The 16,130-nt window shown below is 43.8% G+C and overlaps 1 protein-coding gene across 2 annotated transcripts in view; it reads left to right on the top strand.

Annotated features, from left to right (window-relative positions):
- Positions 1 to 16,130, top strand: part of ADGRG4 (adhesion G protein-coupled receptor G4) — a 1,350,632-nt gene that overhangs the window by 541,121 nt on the left and 793,381 nt on the right. The gene's annotated exons all lie outside the window — the stretch shown is intronic.

Below are 16,130 nucleotides of genomic sequence, written 5' to 3'. Positions count from 1 at the left end.
ATGGTCTGTTTTCAAATGCAGCTTGAGCAGTCTGACTGTAAACATTGTAACATTTACATGCATAAGAAGTCATGAATAACACAGACTGACAGAAATATAATTAAAGTTCTCTTATTTTCTATTGGAGTGGTTGAAGTATGGTACTACAATCAAGATTAACAACACTACATGTTTCATCTGTTGAGGCTAATGTCTGGGTGGTAGCTTTCCAATATTAAACCAAGCTTTCATACTTTTGTAACACATGAGCAGCTTCACCAAGCAACAGTGGTCTAAATGTGCACCAAAAGGTACAGTGTCAACATTTTCATCCTCAACGAATGTTAAGAGGAAATCAGTATGTGGCATAAGCAAGAAATTGGATTGCTGTTTGGTGGAGGTGACAACCCATCTCAAGGAATAATCAAAATCCTTGTCATGGTTACCTCTCAAAGTCACTAAATTATCCTGATTTTAAAACTATGGTGCAGAGCAGACAGGCTTAATCCTAGGGCAATATGTAAAGTATTTATGCAGTACTAAACCAGTAATAAAGCCAAAATGCAAAACACTAAAAATCCCAAACCGAATTAGAAGAAAGAAAAAAAGAAATTAAACAAAATTGCAGCAAAATGTCACTAAGGGGAATTGGAAATATAGGCCCTCATTTAGACAATGGCGGTAGGATGGTGGAAATCCGGCTGTGGCCATGCCAGCGGATGGCGTTAAGGTGGTGCTGCTGCCAACAGCAGTGCCATGCCAGTAGGCTGCCGTCGGACGTATTATGACCCATAATACGGCCTGGCAGTGTTCTGCTGGCGGACACTGCTGGTGGCAGCAGCACCCTGTCCCGTCTCCTGCCGGAGGACCCCCTGACTACAGGTGAGTTGGGTCTCCGACAGGGGAGGGGGTGGGCTGTGCTGTGTGTGTGTGTGTTTGTGTGTTCATGGATGCGGGGGTGTTGCGTGTTGGATGAGAGTGTGCATGTATGAAGGTGTGAGTGTGTGTGTGTGTTGTGTTTTGTGTCTGCGTGTATGTTTGAAAATGTGTGCAGGTGTGTGTGAGTGGATGCATGCATGCGTGGGAAAGTGTGTGTGTATGTGTGTGCAAAGGGGGGCGTGAATGTAGGAGGGGTGGGGTGTTAACTGGAGAGGGAGTGGGGAGACCCCAATCAGTGACAGGGAAAGAATTCCCTGTCACTGATAGTGCCTACCGCCATGGTTTTTGTGGCGGTAAGGAAGCTACGAAAACCATTGCGGTAGACGGGGTCATAATCCCGCAGGCGGAACAGTGATGGCCGCCAGGTTGGAGATAGATATCTCCAGCCCAGCGGCTGTCACCGCCATGGCGGTCGGAGTAGTACATTGGCGGGTTGGCTTCAGCCAACCCACCAATGTCATAATATGGCAGTAGGTACCTCCAGCCTGTTGTCGGTACTCACCGCCATGTTACCACCGACCGCCCGGGTCATAATGACCCCCATAATTTTTTAAGTTTAAAGTTGAAATAATGCCAAAAAGGATGAAGTTCCATTGATAGTCAATGATCACTGTAGACAGACATGTAGGCATAATTTGACGCTGATAGTGATAGGGTGCAGGTCAAACTGGTTCATCCTGGTCAAAGGTTTTACCTCCTAATTTTAGTTATTTAAATGCACCACATGAGACATATCTACAGCCACCCAGGACCTCAGGTGAGGCACCTAGAGACAACAGGGTGTCAGACAAAGGCAAATCCAAGTACAGTTGCCACTGGTCAGCTGGCAGCTGCAGGAAAATGCCCCTTGTTGCAGGTTGTGACCTAATATCTGGTAGAGGAGATCAGCCTTCTGACCCTTGGAGTCCACCTTTTTGAGCAGGCCCGATCTTTCAGGGCCCCTCGGAGGTCACAGATATCAGGTCAAGTCCTCTTCTTTTCTTCTTCTGGGTCAGGAATGTTCTAGTTGTGGGTGCCTAGAAGTGCCACACTTATGCTTGGTACGAGCTTGTGGATGGGAACGACCCTAACCAATTGACCCTAACCAATGGAGTAAACCCTACCACTGTGGGCATTTTCAAGATGGCGAAAGTCTTTTGCTTAACTAAACTTTGGCTTTGAAGGCTGGCTGTGTGTGTGGTAAGTGTACTATGGTAATCATAGCATCAACCCCACATCTAACTCAAAAATCCAGTTTGGGGCTGGCACCTCACAATAAACCCAGAGACAGATGTCTGGGAGAAGAAAAGTTGTGCTTTCCAGCAACCAGAGGAAGTATCCAAAAGATTTATTTTGGCACTCTGCTTCCCTTCCTTTCAAGTGTGCACTCAGTGTTTTATGTAAACCCATCTGAATTGTTAAGCAGGATTTGACCCTCAGGCAAGATTTGATGCAGGATGTAATGTTGACAAAAAGGATGCTCACAGCTCCCACTGTGCATATTCTAGGAGGTGCAGGTCAGCCTGTTGTTTGGAGAGGCATTTCATACCTTTTTTCACACCGAATCAAACACTAATTAGTGTCTGAGAGATGTTTGAGAGTAAATGCAAATTAGTCTCCAAGAACATCACGCATGAACAAAGTAACTTCCTAAAAGTTATTTTTCCTTATTAAACATCTGACTTCATAATTAAATTAGATTTTTTATAACTATAAAAAAAATTGTTAATTAGTTTTCCAGCTAGCCTCTTTCTAGAGATATAGATTAGTTTTTTAGTCTGTACCCTGGTTTTCTAGATAGGACAGCAAGACATGCAACAGTGAAAAATAGCTTTTGGGTGCTATTCACTGTAAAGACATGTTAACATGAAATTTTTACATGTCCTATTTTTAAATATGATGAATCATGCCTTGTGGACTACAGGGCCTACATAGTGGTGGCTTAGTATTATTTTAAAGGGAGGTTTTGACCTGTCAAAAGGGTTCATTTTGACAAGTTGGATTGCAGTGTTTAAACTGCTACAGAGGTCTGAAGTCATGTTGTACAGTGTTGCTGTAGGAAATACCACAATAGGTGCTGCAGTCAAGGAGTGATATTTAATTTACAGGTTCTGGGTACATTTTGTAAAGTACACTGGGGACGTACATGTTAGTTACATATGACAGGTAGAAAAGTGCACAAAGTTCCAAAATTGAGCAAAAATATATGGTCTAGGAAAAGGTTAAAATGTACCAGTGGACCACATGGAAAAAGTGGATTTCCTGCACAAAGGTTTCATTCACAAACATTTTCACGGTCGTAGATCACATTTATGACTGTAAAAATTTGGAGCTCAAAATCTGATGTTAGTGAGCTCCTATGCAAGGGTAAAATCTATAATGAACTCCCACGTAAGGATGAAATCAATAGCTTCTGGAAACTTCCAGATATTCCCAGTAGCAGCCTTCAGAATAAATAAAACATGCAGAATATGTGACGCGCAGTAGTAATAGAATCTCTGAGCTGTAGCTATGTTAAATGCTGATTTATTATTCGTACACACACAATAGAAAAACAGACAACAGACAACAAACACTCATTTCCAGTTTTATTCACTAGCCCAAAGTTTCACGGTATTTGACCAGGTTCACACAAATGTGTGATACAGTTCCAGAGTTGCTCAGCCTTCCACATTAAGCCTCATTGATACCCCAATAACAGTCTGTACTTCTTACGGTTTTTGGAATTACAGTCTGTAAATCTGTGATTCCTACATCTATAATTCTCTTTATAAATGTGTCTTTCTTGTTTCTTAGGGTGTCAGTTGTTTGTTTTACAAGTTACCATTAAAACAGTAAGGCACTGATGAATATGCGTAGTAACTGATATCTGATATGGATTGCAAGTGGTTGCACCTGTCCCTCGTGTTTCCTATGCGTAACTCATGTGAGCTACTGTAAAATGTAGAAGTTATTTATTACATTTACACTAATTTCAGATTTTAATTTGCGTCTTTTAATTTCATCATGTACCCAGGCTGCATCAATATGGGGCCATGCCATGCCGTTTCCTTCGTTTCCTCATGGAACTGTTGTGCTAACACTCATGCCTAATACCACAGATGTAGTGCCCAATATTGTTGTGGCAACGTATTCATTCTGGTTCACTGACCATTTACAGACGATGATGTGCCTTATCGCACTTCTGCTTTGGGCCCTTTCGCTTTGACAACTGTCCTCAGTAAAGGAGCCTCACAACTTTCTCCGAGAGGTGCATTGTGAAGCCTGTGCTCAGACACCGCACTTGTGTGCCAGACAGGCCCACTCAGGAAACGTATATAACTACTAAGGATGACAGGTTATACTGCAGTGAAATTATGTTTAATCATCGCTGTTTTGTAGGAGATACCATGTGTCACAGTTTACCTTTGTGAGATTACAACCTGTGACTGCTAGCAATGCAATTGATTGGAAGCATGAATTATATGTTGAGCTTCTTGTCAACTGGATTACAGAGCCTGCATAACTTCCATGTACACTCCCGCAGATTCATTGCACAGCATATTTTGATAATAACTCATAGCATTAATTCAGTTTGCACTATTTTGTCCAGACAATTTTCAATAAGTGCTTAATATGCACATTTCCACTACCAGTCCATTTTGCTCATTTGCAACTTCACTTATTCTTCTTGATACTCTGATGTTTCCTGAAGCTGCCTTGTTGGGTGTTGGTAATAGGCAACTTTTTACACTGTCGTAGAATTGATACAGCTTTAGCGCACCCTGAAGGCAGAGGGTTGCCTTTCAGGGGAATTTTCAGATCCGGGACCCACATTGAGTAAGACACACGAGCTCGACATGTGCATAGGTTTAAGAAGTTAACCCAACAGGATAGGGTGACCAGGTCTTGAGGGGCAAAAACCGGGAGTGGTCAGACATAAAAGAAGGACTAAAGACTTTACTCACACTTTTATATCTAGCCTGTCCTAGTTTTTTTTTTTTTTTTTTACGTAGTTTTGTGAATGTGTGCTGAACCAGGTATTTTTTAGTATATATACACACACACACACACACACACACACAAACACACACACATTTAAAAGACTACATATATAAAATTAGCTATGGCTTGACCTCCCACCCTGCAAACCCAAACCCCCCCAACCCACCTCTCTCTGCCCCCCACTCCGTCTTTCTACTGGGAGCAGACAAGGGACTGTGTTGCCTGACACTAACAGATAAATTACTTTAATTATTTCATTCTTTGCAGGCATTTTTAACTTATGCTTCCCTAGGTGACCTGACCTTTGTCCCAAAAACCGGGACATTTATTTTACGATCTGACCTGTGTCCCAAAAACCGGTACATTTATTTAAAATTAAAAGATGCGTCAGGACACCAGAACAGTTCTTTAAAAATCGGGACTGTCCGGGGAAATCCGGGATGTCTGGTCACCCTACAACAGGAGCAAAGGGTGATATGGAACCAGTACTGAGTTAACCCAACATATGTCTCCAATCCTTCAAAACACCTTCTAAAAACAATTCTTTTGGTTTACAAATGCCTGGTATCTAACTCATACGATTTTGGGTTTCAGACGTTCATTAGCATGAAGCGATGCATCACATTTCACATCATTTCCCACTTCTGAAGTGCCAGGAGTTTGGGGCTGCAAGCCATTTGCAATGGCTTAGATCAGTTTTGAGACTATGATGGTGGGATACTTTACAAAAAATAGCCAAAGCACTCACAGTCAATGCAATTCCTCAGAAGGCCAGGCCCTACCCAGTCTAGAGGTTAAAATTGATGAAGGCGGCGTGGTGAATGCATAAATGGAGCAGGCAGTGGGAGTAGATCTCAGGGCTCCTCTACTTCCCCGGCAAAACTTAGCAATTTCCTGACGCTTCAGTAGAAAGAAGTTGACCCCCATTGGGCACTAATGATTCACACATGTTAATTTTTTGGGAAAAACAAAGAAGAAATAATGACCCTCACTCACTCCTTAAACCATGTGATTTAAGAAGGGCAAAGTAGGGGTTTTTAAGATTTAGCACCCTATGCTGCAAAGAGGCAGAAAGACTTCTGGCAAATCACAGGCTTTCTTCAATACCTTATTACATCTTACCAATAGGGGATTCCATTTAGGTTGATTTTCAAATGGGACATTTCAAGACATCTGGTTCGGTCTCAAGTGGAGGAAGAAACCATATTAGGCCTTCACAGCAATGGCTACCAGTGAAACAAGCTTCTCAACAGCCAGTAGCAAATCAACACACCACAGAAGAGTACAGTCAGAAAGAGACTTCTGACCTCCAAGAAAGAGATGGAACAAACAAAAAGTGAAATATTACAAGAAGCAGAGAAATTGATGGACTCCAGTCCAGCTAGTTGCTTAGATATTGAGACTAAAGCAGGTGCTAAATAAAGAATATCAGGTTCCGGCAAGTGGGGGGCAGGGAGCTGGGAAGTTGAGTCGCAAGGGGGTTGGGTCATATGAGCCAATTTGCTGAAGGGAAGTGGGAAGCTCGATGTATATTTTCCTGGGACATACACTGACCATGGGAGAATGGTGAGAAAAGTGGGATGCAACTCCTTGGAGAAAGGTATTGACAGTTGCGTCACACAACAAGGATGCGACACGGGGAGAGAGGGTTATGCTTTTGTTGTCTGGGATAAGTGGGGAAGGGTTACCAGAGGGTTACCAAAGACTTTCGGTGTTTTCAGCTGGCTTCTAGTTCAAATGGGAGCTCCCTAGTTTGTATGGTTGTTAGTAGGCATGATGGTTGCAAGTAGGCTTAACCACCAGGTTAGCCTCATATTTCCCAGGATTAGTGGACCCAGATCAGGAGGGATTTATTCTGAAATGATAGTGCAGCAATATCATGAAAGAATATCCATATCTTGGAATGCACACAGAGAAAGAGGAACAATGCGCTTCTACTTACTCTCAACTCCGAAAAGGTGTTCAACAGAGTTGATTGGACATGCATGACTAAGGTTTTGCAGGAGACAGGCTTTGTTACAGAATGGTGCTATTGGTACGGAAGAGGTGAGGCAGGGGCACAGTTTGCAAGTGCTATTTGGGGGTTAATAGAGCTAAATGCTGGCATAGAGGACTCAAACAGGAGATAAAATGGTAAAACTGGTGAGTTTTAATGTCAAAGGCCTCAGTCCATCAAACGGAGAGCAATACTCAACCTCCTGAAAGAGGGTCAGGCTGGCATATATTAATTGCAAGAAACTCACCTTATTAGGGCATACTGGCCTGAGCTTACCTCTAGATTTTTCCCACCACATTTTTCATCATCCCCCACTATAAAAAGTGCAGTGGTGGCAATTTTATGTAGCTGTACATATGTTGGCACAATAAAAACTAATAATTCCAGAGGAAAGAGAGAGAATGTTGGGATTGATTATTGAACTATCCTGCACATATTACTTAAACAATAGCCACTATAGATGCCCCCAACATTCACCAGGAGAGTTTTTTTTAATCCTACATGACAGGCATCTTATCATATGCAGAGGGGGAAAATTGTCATGAGGGGGTCCAAACCTAGTCATGGACAACCATGAAAGCCCTTCTCAACAAATATCTGATGGCAGAGGGACAGTTAGCCAAGGCATTAAAGACTGACTGAATGAGTTGGCCCTCTTAGATGCATGGAGGAAAACAGTTTGGGTGCAGTGAAGTCCACCTATTATTCACAGTCTCACAAAACATATGCTCATTTAGACCACTTCCTCCTTCTTCTCCAGGACCTGGTGGTTAGGGTGGACTTTAAAAAATGCATAATTGACAATGACCCACCGGGTATGAAATTATCCACATTGTGGGACACTCTGAAACTGGTTCCTCATGTGCTCTATGTTTGAGGCTTCTGTCAGAAGAAGAGTGTGGAGTAAAGACAGGAGTTGAAGGCACAGTAAAAGCCCTAGAGACAGAGCAGAAACCTACTGCCTTCACTGAAACATGACGTAAAATCACAGCACTGTTGTCTCAAGTGAGAGTCTTAGATTGAGATAAAGTGGAATACACCTAACTCCGTATTAAACAAAAATACTATCCTTCTAGCAGCTAGGAGTCTAAGCTGTTGGCTTCTAAATTGAAAGTGAAAGTGGCCTCAACTAGAGTGAAGGTGATTATATTAAATACAGGAGAGCTAGTCCTTGAGCACAAGACAATTTTGAAATGTTCCGAGACTTCTATCAGGCCCTCTATACCAAGGACTAGCTCTAGCCATCGGACATAGACCTATACCCAAGCTCAGATCTACAAACTTCTTACTAAGGACCAGGCAGCTTCTCTTGTGTTGACCATTGCCACAGAAGTGATTACGGCCTCAAATTTGAAACTAGAAAAGGCTTGAGGGCCAGATGGCTATTCAGCCCTCATTTACAAGACCTTTAGCTCAAAGTTGACTACTACTTTATGCATGCTAGGTAATGAGTTTGACATCATGGAGGAGATCACTGACAATATGAGGGATGCCTCTATTATTGTAATACCAAAACCAAACAAAGGCCAGTGAAATGTGCCTACAGGCCAATCTCTCCAAGCTAAATATTGAGGTGAAGATTTTTTACAGGAATCTGAGCATCCAGGTTAGCCTCATGTTTTCGAGGATTAGTGGACCAAGATCAGTAGGGATTTATTCTGAGATGACAGTGCAGCAATACCATGAAGAAATATCCATATTTTGCAAAGCACACAAAGAGGAACAATGCCCTTCTGTTTACTCTCAACCCTGTAAAAGCGTTCAATCGAGTTGATTGGATGTACTTGACTAAGGTTTTGCAGGAGACAGGCATTGGTAGGCACTTTCTCTTGTGATGTTTAGGTAGCTATAGATCCCCTAAGGCATACATTAGAATCAACAGGATTAGGTCAGCCCAATAAATATTGCGAGAGGCACAAGGAAGGGTTGGCCACTTGTTCCTCTTTTATTCTCTCTTAGAATGGAGTCTGTGGGAAAGTCGCCCGAAGGTTGGGATAGGAGGAGGTAAGTGGGGAGGCAATGAACATAAACTTACCATTTTCTATGAAAATATCAGTACATCTGGGGCTTTAAGACAAATGTGGCAAAACCAGAGGCCCTATTATTACATCCTCTCATACAACAAATAGACAATCTGAAAAAGCTCATAGACCTAGTGTGTAAGGTACACTCACTTACTTAACTGGGGATATGAATAGGTTGATATACAACCCAAGAGGTGCTATTAAATTAATAACTGCTTTTGACTGATCTGAAGCACTTTATCTCTAGCTGACGACTCAGTCATTTCTCTTGGCAGGGTAGAACTGCTACCAACAGAATGACAATTTTGCCCCATGTCTTACTATGTCCAGACTATCCTACTGGCATTCTCACGAACGGTACTGAAACTACAAGTTTTAATACTTAACTACATATGGAGGGAGAAAGCCCCTTGAGTAGCCAACACTATGCTTTATATGTCTGCAAACCACAGAGGTCTTGCGGTCCCCTATATCATTTAATGCTACAGGGCAGGTCAATTGGGAGACCTGGTAGGCTGGGGAAAAAAACAAAGGTTTCAAAACAGTGGTACTATATTGAATACTTAATAGCAGCCATGCTACTTTGACAAGTCTAGTGCTTACGCAGACATCAAAGAAGCTGGGGATTATACTGTTTCCCAGTTACTAGAGTGACTCTTTCATTATAGGGAGGTGTTGGACCTGGCCTTCTTACAGGGTCATCCCCAAACCTTTTGCCTCCTTCCTCCTATTTTTTCTGACCTGTTGTTGATGGCTTTTGAACTCTGGGCACTTTACCACTGCTAACCAGTGCTAAAGTGCATATGCTCTCTGTGTAAATTGTACTGTTGAATGGTTTATCCATGATTGGCTATTTGATTTACTTATAAGACCCTAGTAGAGTGCACTATATGTGCCTGGGGCCTGTAGATTAAATGCTACTAGTGGACCTGCAGCACTGGTTGTGCCACCCACTTAAGTAGCCCCTTAACCTTGTCTCAGGCCTGCCATTGCAAGGCCTGTGTGTGCAGTTTCACTGCCACTTCGACTTGGCATTTAAAAGTACTTGCCAAGCCTAAAACTCCCCTTTTTCTACATATAAGTCACCCTTAATGTGTGCCCTAGGTAACCCCTAGAGCAGGGTGTTGTGTGGGTAAAAGGCAGGACATTGTTCCTGTGTAGTTTATATGTCCTGGTAGTGTAAAACCCCTAAATTCGTTTTTACACTACTGTGAGGCCTGCTCCCTTCATAGGCTAACATTGGGGCTGTCCTCATACATTGTTGAAGTGGTAGCTGCTGATCTGAAAGGAGTAGGAAGGTCATATTTAGTATGGCCAGAATAGTAATACAAATTCCTTCTGACTGGTGAAGTTGGATTTAATATTACTATTTTTGAAATGCCACTTTGAGAAAGTGAGCATTTCTCTGCACTTAAATCTTTCTGTGCCTTTACAATCCGCGTCTGGCTAGGTTTAGTTGACAGCTCCTTGTGCATTCACTCAGACACACCCCAAACACAGGGTACTCAGCCTCACTTGCATACATCTGCATTTTGAATGGGTCTTCCTGGGCTGGGAGGGTGGAGGGCCTGCCCTCACAGAAAGGACTGCCACACCCCCTACTGGGACCCTGGCAGACAGGATTGAACTGAAAGGGGACCTGGTGCACTTCTTAGCCACTCTTTGAAGTCTCCCCCACTTCAAAGGCACATTTTAGTATAAAACAGGGCCTCTGCCCTACCACTTCAGACACTTGCTGGAGAAGAAACCTGAACCAGAACCTGCATCCTGCCAAGAAGAACTGCCTGGCTGCTCAAAGGACTCACCTGACTGCTTTCTACAAAGGACTGCTGCCTTGCTGTTGGCCTGCTGCCTTTCTGAACTCTTGTCTTGCTGCAGAGGTGCTCTCCAAGGGCTTGGATAGAGCTTGCCTCCTGTTCCCTGAAGTCTCAGGACCAAAAAGACTTCTCTTTTTCAACTGGACTCCTTGTGTGCCGAAATATTCGACGCACAGCTTGCTCCGCGGTGAAAAATTCACTGCACGCCGATCCGGAAATACGCCGCTCGACGTGACGCCTGCGGTGCGACCGGAACTTCGACGCACAGCCCGCCTGGACAACGCCGCCCGACTTCCAGAGAGGAAATCGACGCGACGCCTGCCGTGAGGAAGAAAATTCCACGCACAGCCCACCGGAACGACGCACAGCCGGATAACAAGCCTAGGATTCCACGCACAGACCCTGGGACATCTGGTAATCCCGCGACCCACAGAAGGAGACGGTTCACGTGCCGGAAAACGACGCACGTCTTCCCCGAGAGAAAAATAACAACGCAAGTATGTGTGTGAAGGGGCAAAACCGACGCACACACCATTTTTCTTCCCGTAGAATGACGCACGTCTCCCCGCGTGGAAAATAACGATGCAAGTCCATGTGTGAAGGGGCGTAACCAATGCACACACCATTTTTCCATGCATCTCCTCCTCTGCGGCCCTCTGCAGAGATTTTTTACTCCAAACCAGGTACTTTGTGCTTGAAAGAGACTTTGTTTGCTTTTTAAAGATTTAAGACACTTAATATCACTTTTCAGTGATATCTCTACATTTTCATGTTGCATCTTTTATTGTTTTGACCTGCAAATACCCTGATAAATATTATATATTTTTCTAAACCCTGTGTGGTGTATTTTTGTGGTGCTATATTGTGTTATTGTATGATTTATTGCACAAATACTTTACACATTGCCTTCTAAGTTAAGCCTGACTGCTCAGTGCCAAGCTACCAGAGGGTGGGCACAGGATAATTTGGATTGTGTGTGACTTACCCTGACTAGAGTGAGGGTTCTTGCTTGGACAGGGGGTAACCTGACTCCCAACCAAAAACCCCATTTCTAACAGGAGGGGTTTGTGGATGTAAAAGTAGGACCACGGTTTCTTCTCCGCCATTCTGTTTTAGTACAGATTTCATGCTGGCAATGGGAAAATCAATTCCATAAACAGGGGGCGCAAAGGTATGTTATGGTTGGCTCTCTGTGCCAAAGGGTGTAATTAACCATTTGAGGACTTAAGAGAGAGAGCGCCTACTACTGGAGATGGAATGATTTTCAGGTGCTCCTTTAGGGGATGCACTCAACAAAGAAATCCGGTGTACCCCACTCTACAAATGAATTTGAAAAATGGCTTAAAGATGGACAGCATGACAGATATCTCATATCATAAATCTATAAATATCTCATAGAGGCAAGTTCTTTGGACAAAACACCAGCAAAACACAGATGGGAGGCAGAGCTAAGAAAAGACAAGGGAAACATATGATATGTTTTTAACATATTTGTATCAACTGCCGGAAAAGATCACCCAGTGGGACAAACAAAGCCAATTGGGTGCTGGAGAGGGTTTAATGCTACAGAGACACTTTCATATATCTGTGTCATTGTCCCAAGTTACACAGGTACTGGAAAGACATGGTGGAAGAACTAGACCAAGCTTTTAAACTCAAAGTACCTAGGAATCCGGCAGTGAAAATTCTAGGCCTTCTTGTAGTTGGTTGGTGCCTTTACCAGGAAAACAGCTTACCATATCCCTGGTGACTGCCTTCCAGACCCTCCCTAACCATCTCCCTAACCACTGTGAAAAGATAATAGCACCAACCCTGTAGGAGTGGCTCCTTAAAATGTAGGACACATTGGCTTTGGGAAAAAAATCCATCTTTCCATTGAACAGAAACATTACCAATATAGAGGAGATCAGACCCTGTATGTAACTTGGACAAGTTCTCCTTAAGAAGTGGGACACATTGGCTATGGAAAAAAAACATCTTACCATTGAAAAGTAAACATAACCACCATACGGACCTGCACATATTGCAGCTTATTCCTAAAGATCCTTGACATAATTCAATTGTGTAGCATTTGGCATAGAGGAGTGTAAAACACCATGGAACAGTTATTTACTATCAAGATCCAGCAGCCAGAAAGAAGCCTAGGCACTAGTCATTGTAGGAGTGAGGCAATAGTTGGGTGTTGAGTTTCTTAAAATGGATCTTTTGATGCTACTTATTGACATTGCAATTTGGTTTCCTCGCTGGCCAGTGAGTTTTAGGCAAGAGTCTGTGTAAGGATTTGGAAAATAATAAAAAATAGTTTCAATTAAAACTAATGAAGGATTAATTGACTGAGTCTTTTTTACACAGCAATAAATGTCTGAACTAAACCCGTGCAGCTGTTTTAAAAATGTTGATTCGTCTTCTTGTTAGGTCTAATTTTTGTCCCACTGCATCCTATCACATGCAGGGGTCACTTCTTAAATCTAAGTTCATGTTGAGGTTATGTATGTCTTTCTCAACCCAGGCTTTACATTTGAAGTGTAGATCCTTAATGTTGCTGCTCTCTCGCGGAGTGCCTATTGATAATTGCTGAGGTCTTGCATGGACATGCAACATGCCTGTGTCTATGTGCAAAGAACTATGGCCCTCATTATGTCTTTGACGGTAAAAACTGCCTACTTCCGCGGTGACCCCAGCGGCATTTCCGCCACAAGAATGTCGGAAATCTGTCTGCGGCCATACTGGTGGACGGTAGTAAGGTGGTGCTGCTACCACCAGCAGCACCACGCCAGTAGACTGCCACCAGCCGTATTATGAAAAATATTGCGGCCTGGTGGTGTTCTGCTGACAGGTGCTGCTGGTGGTAGCAGCACCCTGTCCCGTCCCCTGCCAGAAGACCCCCTGGATTCTGAGAAGTCAGGTTTCCGACACCGGAAGGAGTAGTGAGTGTTGTGTGTGTGTGGGGGGTGGTGTGTGCATGAGTGTGTGCGTGAATGCAAATGTATGTGTAGTGTTTTTTGCATGCATGTGTGAGTAACAGTGTAGTATGGATATGTGAATGCATGTCTGCGTGTCAGTGTGACTGTGATGTGGACGTGTGCATGAATGAAAGGATGATGCATGTATGTATGCATGTATAACTGTGTGAATGAGTGTGTGTCTGTGTGTGTGTGTGTGTGTGTGTATGGGGGAGGTTAGAAGGGAGGGTGAGCATGGATGAAAGGGGGTGGGGGTTTCTGGGGAGTGCTGAGGGGGAGGGGGCCTCCTGTCAGTGACAGGGAAGGAATTCCATGTCACTGATAGGGCCTACTGACATGATTTTCATGGCGTTACAAACACCACAAAAACCATGGTGGGAGGCAGGGTCATGATACCGCCAGCAGTACAATAGCGGCCACCGGGCTGGAGATTCTAATCTCCAGCCTGGCGGCTGCAAAGCCATGGCGGTCGGAGAGGTACGTTGGCGGGTTAGCTTCAGCCAATCCACCAATGTCATAATGTGGCAGTAAATACCGCCAGCCTGTTGGCGGTACTACCGCCACATTATCTCTGACCGCCGGGGTCATAATGACCCCCAATATCATCAGTTCTATAATGGAAAATAGACTGCAAGATCACCTCAAAACTAGGGACCACTGTTAGATCTGTTGGTCCTGGGGTGATTTTCCCCCAAACGTTTTGCAACTCTCCTCAATTTTTGCTGATGTCGTTTTTGCTGGCCGTAGGGCTCTGTGTCCTTTACCACTGCTAACCAGTGATAAAGTGCATGTGCTCACTCCTTAAAACATGGTAACATTGACTTACCATCAATTGGCATATTTAGTTTACTTATAGATCCATAGTAAGGTGGTACAACGTATCCAGGGCCTGTAATTTAAATTCTAGTAGTAGGCCTGCAGCACAATTCTGTGCCACTCACTTGAGTAGCCCTTTAAACATGTCTCAGGACTTCCATTGCTGCTTTGCTGTGCAGTTTAATACTACCATTTCAACCTAGTAAAATAAACCTTATGCCATGCCCAAACCTTACTTTTTAATATACATAAATAACCCCTAAGGTGGGCCCTGAACAGAGCGGAAGTGCATTTAAAAAGCAGGATACAAACTTTAAGTTTTATATTTCCTTACAGTGAAAATCTCTTAAGTTCATGTTTTCACTATTACTAGACCTACCTATGTAACATTTCAGTTATTTTATCACATTTAATAAGCCGTAACTCCAAGTGGGATCAGATAACCAGTTCATGTTTGGTGTCCTTGGAATTGTAATGAAAAATCCTCTCTTATGGTGCAGTCGGATTTTAAACTACAATTTTGAAAATTCAACTTTCAGATAGTTTGTATTTTCCTGCCTTAGCCATTTAGTGCTTGCAGTCTGTCGCTGTCATGTGAGCGGGTGTACCAGACAGTTTGACTTTCTGTATTTTTCCTAGACTGTCACATACACAATAGAGAGCTCAGGTGTGCCTGGATTGACCATCTCTGGCCGTGAGGGAGGGTAAAGATGTGCGCAGCCCTACTTACACTTGAATGGGCTGTATCCTATTGTTAGTCTAAAACCAGACATGGGAGGCCCAGAGCAGGAAGCCTGTGAGCTTCAAAGTGAAACCTCTAGAAGCTTCTCCCACTTCAAAGGAAACAACTGGTATAAATATTGGGCCTCAGACACCAATTCTTGAGGACTCTTCTGGACCTGTGGAGATTCTGCCAAGCAGAAGGATTACTGTGCTGCAGAAAGGACTTTTACACTGCTGAACTGCTGCCCTGCTGTCCTACTGCCTTGCTGGACTGCTGTCTTGGTGCCCTGCTGCCCTGCTATCCTGCTGCCCTGCTGCCTTCTTGCTTGAGTAGAGGGTTGGACCTGCACTTGAAACCAGGTCTCCCAGAGGGACTCCAAGGGCTAATCTGCTGGCCTCCTGTTCCGAAGCACAGGGACATAACAGGCTCATGACCATTTGACCCAGTACCCAGACCTAGCTGGAGTCAGCCCCTCACCCCTAAGTAGTGCTCCTGAGGTTCTGGACTCTTGCTGTGGCCTCAGTGGAGATGACTTGAAGTCTTTGGGCTATTTGTGACCATGAACGGGCCGGCTCATACTGCACGCCAACTTGAAGTTCGGTCATCTCGACCCTTCGTACTACAGCATCGACCACTTGCGGGGAGCTCCACTGATTAGCTCTTCCCCTACCATTCTTGATGACAACAGGATCTTCACTCTACATTGACGACAATACGTGATGCTTCTCTGCTCCTTGCGACCCGCTCCACTGCAAACTGGAACTCTTTGTGCTGGACTGAAAAGGTAACTTTTCAGCATTACTAACCTGGTCCCTTTATCTAACTGACACACGATCTCAGTCAGCCTGAACTTGTGACTTTCTTTTGGTCTCACACAACCAGATAGGTGGAACTTTGGGCTTTTTGGGA

This window comes from Pleurodeles waltl, chromosome 2_1 (assembly GCF_031143425.1).
Source record: "Pleurodeles waltl isolate 20211129_DDA chromosome 2_1, aPleWal1.hap1.20221129, whole genome shotgun sequence".
Taxonomy (NCBI): domain Eukaryota; kingdom Metazoa; phylum Chordata; class Amphibia; order Caudata; family Salamandridae; genus Pleurodeles; species Pleurodeles waltl.
This window is presented reverse-complemented; position numbering and strand designations above follow the sequence as displayed.